Consider the following 10,795-nt stretch of genomic DNA (forward strand, 5'->3'; position numbering starts at 1 on the left):
GGAGAACTCATGCATACGTGCACGCGCGCACATGCGCGTGCGCACGCGCACACACACACACACACACACACACCACTGTCTGTCTTCACAGGAGCGCCCTTGTCAACGTGCCAGGATTCTGGTTGATTTAGGCCAGTGATGAGCTATTTGAAGCAGGTGAACTTAATAACTGCCTCTGGGCACCCACGTGACCATCAGCCCACTGGTTGGGTAAATATGGAAGAGATGGTGAGATGTGCCACTCGAGAAACAGTGTAGACAGTGTGTATTGGCATCCACAAAGGAGGGCTTGGTCTCTTAGGGAAGAATATGATGACTCAGGACGCCTGGTTTCTGCACCTGGTGCCACTGCCTGACTCAGTATGCATTCTTGGGCAAGTCCCTTACCTTCTCTGGGCCTTCCCATGCCTACCTGTAAAATGTGACCAGGTCTGTGGGACTCCAGAATCTGTGATCTTAACCAGCATTTTATACTGCCGAAAGAGATGAAACCGACTGGTCATTCCAGAGGGTACAGATTGTCAGTAGGGCACGAATGTGTGTATGTTCTGAAATCACAGAGCTGACAGGGTCAGGAGGTCACCTGGCTTGACGCACCAGAAGATAACCCTCATAAACAGATGTTTGGATGGTTTCTGGACATTCTGGGAATGTTTTCCTCATTTGTCTTGAGGATGCTCCTTCTGTTGGCATGGAAACAGTCTTCCTTAATATGAGGGAAATGATGAATACAAAGGTTGGGTTTATAAAACTATAATATCTCAGTTTTGGTTCTGCCTCTTGTGTGTGTGTGTGTGTGTGTGTGTGTGTGTGTGTGTGTGTGTGTGTGTTTTGTTTTGTTTTGTTTAGCCCATGTGACTTTAAGCAAACCAGTTTGTCTGCTAAGCCCGATATGGAGACTTTGGTGGGTTGGGAGGAGAGCAAGGCAAGACCATGAAAGCTCTGGGCAGCTCTAGAATATGGTAGATGCTCAATAAATGTGGGTTTCCCTCCCTTGGGGTTAATCTGGAGCTAGAAAGATTATATCTACTCTTCGTACCTCTGTCAGCTCTTCAATAGCCTGAAGACAACTGTCCAGTGGTCCCCCAATTGTTAGCTTCCTCATACTTTCCTCCTTGCCACCATCTTTATCGTCACCATCATCACCATCACCAATATCCTCACCAGCATCCTCTTTCTCAACAGCATCACCTTTTACATTATCACCTTTGTCCGTCCTCATCACCACCACCACATCATACATTTGAGTTAACCCTAGAATTTCACCTGTGTTCTCAGAAGTGTAGCCAGTGGGTCCATCAAAAATTCATTGAACCAAGTATTTTTTTTCCTTTTTTAAAAGGATGGAAGTATAGTGGACACTCAATGTTCTATCTTTTGCATATGTACAGCATAATGATTGGACAAATCCATACACTGTGTTCTGCTCACCACAAGTGTGAGTACCATCTGTCACCACATGATGCTATATTACCAGACCATCAACCACATTCCCTGTGCTGTACTTTTCGTCCCTGTGACATATTCATTCCATAACTGGAAGCCCGTCCCTCCCAATCCCCTTCACCCGTTTTGCCCATCCATCACCTCTTCTCCTCTAAATTTTATTCTTCTTTTACAGAGGGTGAGACTGAATCCCAGAGAACTACTTTAAGCCAGTATAACACCTAGCCAGCTCAGGTTACACACAGAATGAGGTAGGAAGCTTCAGATGTTTTGGAGTGACGTTTGATCTTCCCCATCATGTTCTTGTACCACTGACTTCTCAAACTTAAAGGGAAGATTTTTACATTTGAGCATATGCATGTGTGTGTTCATGCATGCGTGTGTGTGTGTGTATGTAAAAGAGAGAGAGAGAGAGAGACCTAGAGAGAGAGAACTTACACATTATATGCTTGGAAAACTCTGGAGCCCTTCTCCTGCCAAGCAGACTAGAGCTTCCACCCACACTTGCAAGATTTGGATGTCTTTTGTCCCCTAAAATCTCACTTCTCCTGGCTAATCCAGGCAGAGCTTCCTGCTGCCTCCCTACAGGACACAGTTCACACCAGAATATTAGTGGAGATTACAGGAAAGAGAATAGATCTGGGGGAGCAATGGGGCTGCTAGGCAGGGAAGTTTGGCATCCAGGTGGGAGGCTTCCATGGATGATCTCGAAGCACCTGGTTAGAAGCAGGATGGGTTGAAGTTGGCCCTTCCCAGGGGTGCCTAGAGCTAGTCCATATCCTGTACTCTGTCCCTAGGTTCTTCCTAGGACAAATCTGCCCTTACCTTTGTTTTTATATGTAAATGACATGTGTACATCTTTTTTCTCCTTTGCATATCAAACTTTGCTCACTATAAATAGGGTGACCCTATAGCCCAATTTGACTGGGACAGTCAAGCTTGCATCTATTGCCCTGTCCAGTTTACCATTTGTCACCAAACAGTGTCCCTGTTTGGACATTAACTGTAAAACATTCTTGCAAGGATGAGTATCAAAGAAGACAGAGGACAAGGGCCCCAAAATGAGGGGTTTGCCCTGTGGCTCAGTGGGAAGAACATCAGAGTTGGAAGCAGAGAGCTTAGTTTAAGTCTCAGCTGTGGCTCTTTCTATCTAGGTAGGACTCATTTATCTCATCTGTAAAATGGGTATAATTACACCTACTTTATAGGGTTATCAAAGGTGAATGGCCTTAGTAGGTTCTGTTCCCTACTCCATCTCCTCTAATGATCTGTTATACCTTCATATTTCAGTTATAACTGTGCTAGTTTTTCTCCAACTTTGTCAAATATCTGGTCAGACAAAATCAGTGCAGGCCTTGGACCAAGGTTCAAGGTTCACCAACTTTGGGGTTTGCTCAGAGAGCTCTGAAAGTCTAGTTATGTCTAAAAAAACCCAATCCACCTCTCGGTGCTGTGCTGGCCGGAGCAGCCACATCCCAGGAACTGCTAATTTGGTAGATGGATTTGGGAAATCTGGAAGATGATAAAAAGCATTTACTTGTTGGAAGTTTAGGGAATTAGAGCCAAAAAGCAGAAAGCAGGTTTGGGAGGTGGGTTCGCTGGAGTAAAGGGCTGAGTCTGTGAGGGGGAAGAAGAAAATGGAGTCCACCCTGCAATGCTGTGCCCCTGGGGACCATGGCCCCAGAATGTTCTCTCCATCTGGTTACTGAGCCCAGCCCTGCTCACCAAGTCCCATGCTGGTGAGCTCTAAGAGACTTCCAGGTGCTACTATTCCCCTCTCCCTTCCATAGCCTGTGGCCAACAGGGACACCCATCAGTCCCAGCCTGAACTGCTGTCTGTGCTGTGTCCCCTTCCAGCCACACACCAGTGCAGTATCTGAGGCCTTAACTACTTGGGGCCATGGGGCGCGTCCAAATGCAGAGGGTCCTGTCAGACCTTCTTCAGCCTGTTTCCTCCTCTCAGCAAGCCCAAGTTCTCCCCACCATAGGAATGCAGCCAAGTTTGAACAACCAAATAAAGACTGTTGACTTTTCAAATCTTTTCTTTTCTTTTAAGATTTTGTTTATTTATTTGAGAGAGAGAGAGATAGAGCACAAGTGCGACCATAAGCAAGGGGAGAGGCACAGGGAGGGGGACAAGCAGAGTCCCAGCTGAGCAGGGAGCCTGACACAGGGCTCCATCCTGGGACCCTGGGATCATGACCTGAGCTGTAAGGCAGATGCTTAACCGACTGAGCCACCCAGGCGCCCCTCAAACCTTTTCTTCACTCCCCCTGTTCCAGGCAGTGTGAATTTCTCCTTCCTCCCTCCTGCACCTGAGCTCGCAAATGTGGCTGTGCTTTACAAGATGCTCTGTATCTGCCTCCCTCCATTCACAGTAAGCTCCGAGAGGACAGACACAGTATCTCTCAGTTCTGTATCCCCCATGACTCACACTGTGACTCTAGGTTAACTCCTCTAAGACTTATCTAGACACAAGGTGTTTTGACCTCTGTAAGAGTCAGGGTTCTCCAGAGAAACAGAACAAATAGGATATTAGTTTTACATATATATATATATAACTATATATTAATAAGCATTAATGTATCATATAAATATTTGAAGAGAGACTATATATTACATATACATAGAAAGAGATTTATGATAAGGAATTAGTACACCTGATGAGGAAGCTGACAAGTCCAGAATCTGCAGACATAATGTCCCAGTTCATGTCCGCAGGCTGAAAGCTGAGGTATAGTCAGGTCTTCCAGTGCACTGGCTGGAAGACTGTCAAGCAAGAACATGTTCTCTCTCTTTTTTTTTTTTTTTTTTTATTTATTTGACAGACAGATCATGAGTAGGCAGAGAGGCAGGCAGAGAGAGAGAGGAGGAGGAGGCAGGCTCCCTGCTGTGAGCAGAGAGCCCGATGTGGGGCTCGATCCCAGGACCCTGAGATCATGACCTGAGCTGAAGGCAGAGGCTTTAACCACTGAGCCACCCAGGTGCCCCAAGAACATGTTCTCTTATCTGGGGGGAGGTCAGTGTTTTGTTCTATTCCGTACTTCCACTGGATGAAGCAATTGCTTTACTCTGTCTACCAATTCAAATGTTAATCTCTCATAAAAGCACTCTCACAGGAACACCCAGAATAATGTATCACAATACTTGGGCACCCTGTAGCTCGTAGCTCGACAAGTTGACACATCAAATGAGCCATCACATCCCTCTGCTATTGGATATTTAAAGGTGCTCAGCATTTTTTCCTTCCCCCTTCTGTCCTCTCCAGTGTATTGTAGAGGCTAGAAACCTGAGAACTACATTTCCCAGACAAGGTTCCCAGACTACATTTCCCAGCAAGGTTAAGGTTCTGCCCATGGACCAGCTTTCAAGAGATTCAGAAACAAGGCAGAGGCATCTCTGTCCAGCACTAGAACTTACATAAGTGTCTGCAGATGTGACATTTTGCAGTGGCCAGCTCGCCTTCCCATCCTCCACCTGGCCTCTGTGTTGGAGAAGCAGATTCCTGCAGGTCTGACCTATGGATTAAAACGTGAGGGGCAGTTTGACCAATATCTAGTAGTGGTCCCTGAGGGATCCTTCGCTCTAAGCAACCTGTTCCCCACAGTAAAAGCTCCCTCTTGAAATACCAAAGGTGTTTTCTCTTTCTTTTTTTTTTTCTTACATTTTATTTTATATTTTTAAAGACTCTGTTCAGGGGGTGCCTGGGTGGCTCAGTCAGTTAAGCGTCTGCCGTGGGCTCAGGTCATGATTCCATGGTCCTGGGATTGAGCCTCACATAGGGCTCCCTGCTCAGTGGGGAGTCTGCTTCTCCCTCTGCGGGTCTCTTTCCCTGCTTATGCTTGCTTTCTCTTTCTCTCTCTGACAAAGAAATAAGTAAAATCTTTTAAATAAAAAAGACTTTGTTCACTTATGAGAGAGAGAGCGCACGCGCGCGTGTGAGTGCGCGCGCGCACACACACACACACATGCACAAACAGGGGGAGGGAGAGGGAGAGGGAGAAGCAGGTTCCCCACTGAGCAGGGAACCCTATGTGGGGCTCAATTCCAGGACCCTGGGATCATGATCTGACCCCAAGGCAGACGTTACCCCATTTCCCGACTGAGCCACCCAGTGTTTTTTTGCACTGAAACCCCAGATGATAGACACATCATCATACTGACCTGAAGGTGTTGGACTCTGGGTTTGTAAATACAAAATTTAAGAAGTGGAACATATAACAGTATTAATACATTTTTCACTGAGAGAGAATTTTCAGGAGCAAGTCTCATTAAGCCGATATGAATTTCTAGATCAATTTTCTACACAACACAGTTATACAGTTTCCCCCTTATTTCCATTTTTATTTTACTGAAAAATTTTAAACACTATCATGTTTTTTCTCTTTTTGCTCTAAAAATAGGAAAGATGATGAGCTTATCAATCAGGGCTTTGTTTTTGTCAAATTAAATGATGATACCTATCTCCTAACAGTTTAATTTTTGTTTCGTGGTTTTATTTCTACCAAACCTAATTTTCCTAAGAAGGCCTAAAGTTTTCAGTTTTACCGAGAAAATTTAATTCTGTCCGTTTTTAATCCATAACCCATTTTACCATGTAAAATGATGATTTAATTATATGTTGAATATTTTTACACAGACTAATTTTTCTTGGACCAATTCTTGCATCTTTGATGTTAACTCAAAAGATCTGATGTGGTGAATATAATAAGAAATATGTATTTTAGTCTTTGTCCCTGGCTCCTAAAGCCTTGTAATTTCCTAAGTTATTAGAGTAGTAAGAGCATCTTTTGTTATAATATTTGGGTTTTTGTCCTCAGTTCCTGAAATAGCTCCAGTGAGATAAAGGTAAATGAATGTCTCTTATTACTTGTAACGAATGTCTGTCAACAACACCTGAGTTGGTTAATGAGGTGATTTTTAGAAAGCCCCTAGATAACCACAGGATTGGGGGTGGTTGCCAGGAAACCAACCACATGATTAGAGGGTTGGGACTTGTAGGCCCCTACTCCATCTTTGGAGAAGGAAAAAGAGCTGGAATCTGAACGAATCACCAATGGCCAATGATTTAATCAACCGCGCCTATGTAATGAACCCTCCATAAAACCCCCAAAAGGATGGAGTTTGGAAAGCTCTGGGTTGGTGAACAGAAACACACCCACTTGTACCGTGACAGATGGTCCTGTTCTCCAGACCCATCTGGACCTCAACCACTCTATTTCTTCATCTGGCAGTTCATTCCTATATGTCAATATCCTTTGTAATATCCCGGTAATCTAGTAAGCAATTTGTTTTGCTGAGTTTACTATGAGCCATTCTAGCAAATGATCAAAACCAGGGAAGGTTTGATCAAACTCAAATCTCCAATTTATAGCCAACTTGGACAAGTTGTAGGTAACCCGGGGACCCACCACTTGCAGTTGGTGTTTTAAGGTTGAGGAGGGCAGTCTCGTGGGACTGAGCCCTTCCCCTGTGGGATCGGCACTCATTCCAGTTGGTATCAGAATCGCATTGTAGGACATCTAGCTGGAGTTGAAGAATTGCTGGGTGTGGAAAACTCTCACATCTGGGGACAGAAGTGAAGTATTCTAGAAGTCAAATACTGTAGTAAAGATAGAGATATCTTCCCTTTCAATGTGATTCTTCTGTTTTCAGATTTCACTCAGCACTATTTTAGTTGATGTCAGATATCTTCTTTTTTTACTTCTACCACTAAAGTTGACAGTGATTACCACTGTAAATTAATTGTACAAAGACTGATTCTTTACATTTTTTTAAATTGAAGCAAAGGGCATCAGAACAAAAACAGAGGATGTATCTGCACAGTAGGTCCAGAACATTCTTATTTCCATATGGCAGGGGTTCCATAACTATGAAACATACTTGTTTTGAGGATTAAACAATATATCAAATGCTCAGCATGATATCTGGAGCATAAATCACCCAATAACGATTAGTCACTATTTATTAATTTCGAATGTTTGTGCATTAAATTGAACTTTGAACGCTGTGAGATGGGTGTTATTATCACTTATGAGGAAGAAGAATGGATTGGTGGCTGGCCCACGTTCATCTTGGACATGGGCCCAGGCTTTCTGACACTGGGTGCCAAATCCTTTTTCCTATCCTATGCAGGTTTGCAGGGGGAAAAAAAATGATTCTGTTCCAGGAGGAGATAGTCAACTTAGCAGGGTTGAAATACCACCTGAACTCCTGCTAAAGGCAGGCCCAGATAGGAGCCAATCTTAGGAAAACATAGAGCAAACAGGACCAAAATGCCAGGCAGTCCCCAGAGAGCATGGGCACAGGCAAGACTTACCACAAAGGATATAACTGACCTGAAGGAGACCAACGACACTTCAGAAACCCCTGTAATTGACCTGAAAGAGACCAATGACACCTCAGACCGGGAAAGACTGGAAAAGTACCAAAAGACACCAAGACCTCTGTGACTCCCAACCCAATGCCAGCTGGCCTATCAGGATTCCAGAGAAGGAAGGCGGCAAATGAGAATGGCAGCTCATTCTGGACATTGAGGCGGGGCTGTGTTCTGGAGGTTCTAGAGGAGAGCCCATTTCCTTGTCTTTTCCTGCTTCTACAGGACGCCAACACTCCTTGGCTCCTTCAGCAACACCAGGTTGTGTCCTTCCCATGCTGCTCTTCTGATTCTCCCTTCCAAATGCCTCTTCCACTTGTAAGGACCCCTCTGATTATGTTGGGTCCACTGGGACCACCCAGGGTAATCTCCCTATTTTAACATCAGCTGATTAGCAGCCTTAATTTCATGTGCAGGCTGATTTCTGCTCTGCCATCTAACCTAACACAGTCATAGACATCACTGGGACCCCTCATTCTGTCCACCACATGCTGAGAAAAGTCAACCGGGGCAAAAGTGAGGAGGGCAAGAGAGGGCTGATTCTTGTGGTCAGTTGGTCAGTCCCTGCACTCCCTTCCAGCTGTTGGGCAAATTCCAGGGAGATGGTGTGATGCAGTTTTGGTCAGAGGATCTGGATTGGAAGCCTGGCTTTCACACTTAATGATTGGTGACTTAGATGCTCTAAGTTATTTCCTCACTTGCTGGGGGGTGATAATAACACTTCAGGCACATTTATTTCACAAGGGTTCAATAAGATCTCTCATGTGGGAAAACACCCAGCACATTCCAAGTGTTCAATTTTCTTCTGCTGTCACCCACTTCACAGTAGGTAGGAGCTCCTGCCTCTTTCTTACATTTGTTTACTTAGTCAATGTACCTGAAACATGAATTATGTGCTGAGCACGTATTAGGTGCTGAGGGAGAGTCAGCCCTGGATGCTGACCTGTGTGACCTTTAAAAACAGCAGAAGAGAGAGCTGGATGCTGGGTTACATAATGGGCAGCAGCAGAAAAACGAGAAGGTGGTGAGGGGTATGTCTTTCCCCATACCTGTGTGTATCACTTTGCTAAGCAGTGTCCAAGGGTCCCACATGATGGTGAAAGCCTGCAGAAGTGAAAGAAAATAGAAGTTAAGGGTGCCTGGGTGGCTCAGTCGGTTAAGCATCTGCCTTGGCTCAGGTCATGATCTCAGGGTCCTGGGAATGAGCTCCGCATCACACTGGGCTTCCTGCTCACTAGGGAGTCTGTTTCTCTCTCCCTCTCACTCACTGTCTCTCTCTCTCTGCCCCCCACCTGACTGTTCATTCTCTCTCTTTCTCTCAAATACATAAATAAAATCTTTACATTAAAAAAAAAAAAGAAAAGAAAGGTTAAGAGCACGGGGTTTGAATTTAGATCTAGATTAAAAAAAACCTTTTTATTATGAGAAGTTCCAAACATTAATAAAAGAAGAGAATACAAAACTGCTAATTCAGTAGCCACTAGCCACATGTGGCTATTAAACACTTGAAATATGACTAGTCTGCATTGAAATTGCTATATGTGTAAAATACCCACCAATTTCAAAGCCTTAGTATAAAAAAATGTAAAATACCTCCTTAGTAATTTTTATATTATTTTGGGTTTGATGAGGTGAATAATCTGTATTATTATAATTAACAATAACTTTCATTCCTTTTTAAATGTGGCTAGAAATTTTTTAATATGTATGTAGGTCACATTAAATTTCTTCAGAATCAAGCTGATACAGAGTACCAAACCCCTACTTCAAATGAATCACTCAGCTTCATTACCAACTTTTTGAACATTCTTGTTTCATCTTTTTCCCTACCAACCTCCACCCACACTGAATTATTTTGCAATAAAGTTCAACTATCATATTATTTCATATGGAAATATTTCAGTATGTACCTCAAAAAGAACTATCTAAAAAAACAGTCTTGTTATTACACTTCAGAAAAACGAATGTATATCAATTATATTTCAGTAAAACGTGGAAAAAAATTAATTAATTTTATCAGAGAGATTCTTGATTCCAGACAAAATGGAATAGACACATTTTTTCCAGCTTCCTCCCTCTAAGTACAACCAAACACCCTGGACAAAATAAATAAGACAAATACAAGAAGATTCTGAGAGGTGAAAAAGAAGACTGGGTAGGAACCCCAGGATTTCAGGAATGACATGGCAATGAGTTCCTAGATTTTCTAATTCTCTCTTCTTATATGTATTATGGCTTCCCTCAATCAGGAAACACCAAGAGGTATAAAACAAAAACAAAAACAAAAACTAATCTCCAAGAAAATCTCTAACCAAAGGATCAGAAGATAAGTGGCCTTGCAGATCCAAAATTTTTCTGAAAATACTCACTCTACTCCAGCCAAACACCATGGGAAAAACAAGGCAACTGTCAACAACTGAGGTCCAGGGGGAGCCTAGGTTTAATCCATGGCCCGTGATAATAATCCTCTTTTTTCTCTCCCCAACCCACCATTTGCAGTGTCAGCAGACACCTAGTGGGAAGCCTGGACTTCTGCATGACCTGGCAGTAAGGAGATGGCAGTCTCCTTTCCTCTGTTGGTGTAGGGTCAGTGAGCGCTGCTAGAATATTTAAATAATATCCAGAGTCTCACGGAAGAATACCTAACATATCTAGCTCACATTAGAAAAACATTTCTTATACCAAAAATCAGGAATATCTCAACTTGAATGAAAAAATAAAAGGCAATCAAAAAGCATCTACACAGGGGCACCTGGGTGACTCAGTGGGTTAAGCCTCTGCCTTCCGCTCGGGTCATGATCTCAGGGTTCTGGGATTGAGTCCAGAACTCAGCTCTCTGCTCAGCGGGGAGCCTGCTTCCTCCTCTCTCTCTGCCTGCCTCTCTGCCTACTTTGATCTTTGTCAAATAAATAAATAAATAAAATCTTTAAAAAAAAAAAAGCATCTACACAGAAATGGCACAGAAGTTGGAAT

This window comes from Lutra lutra, chromosome 9, assembly GCF_902655055.1.
Source record: "Lutra lutra chromosome 9, mLutLut1.2, whole genome shotgun sequence".
In the NCBI taxonomy this organism is placed as follows: domain Eukaryota; kingdom Metazoa; phylum Chordata; class Mammalia; order Carnivora; family Mustelidae; genus Lutra; species Lutra lutra.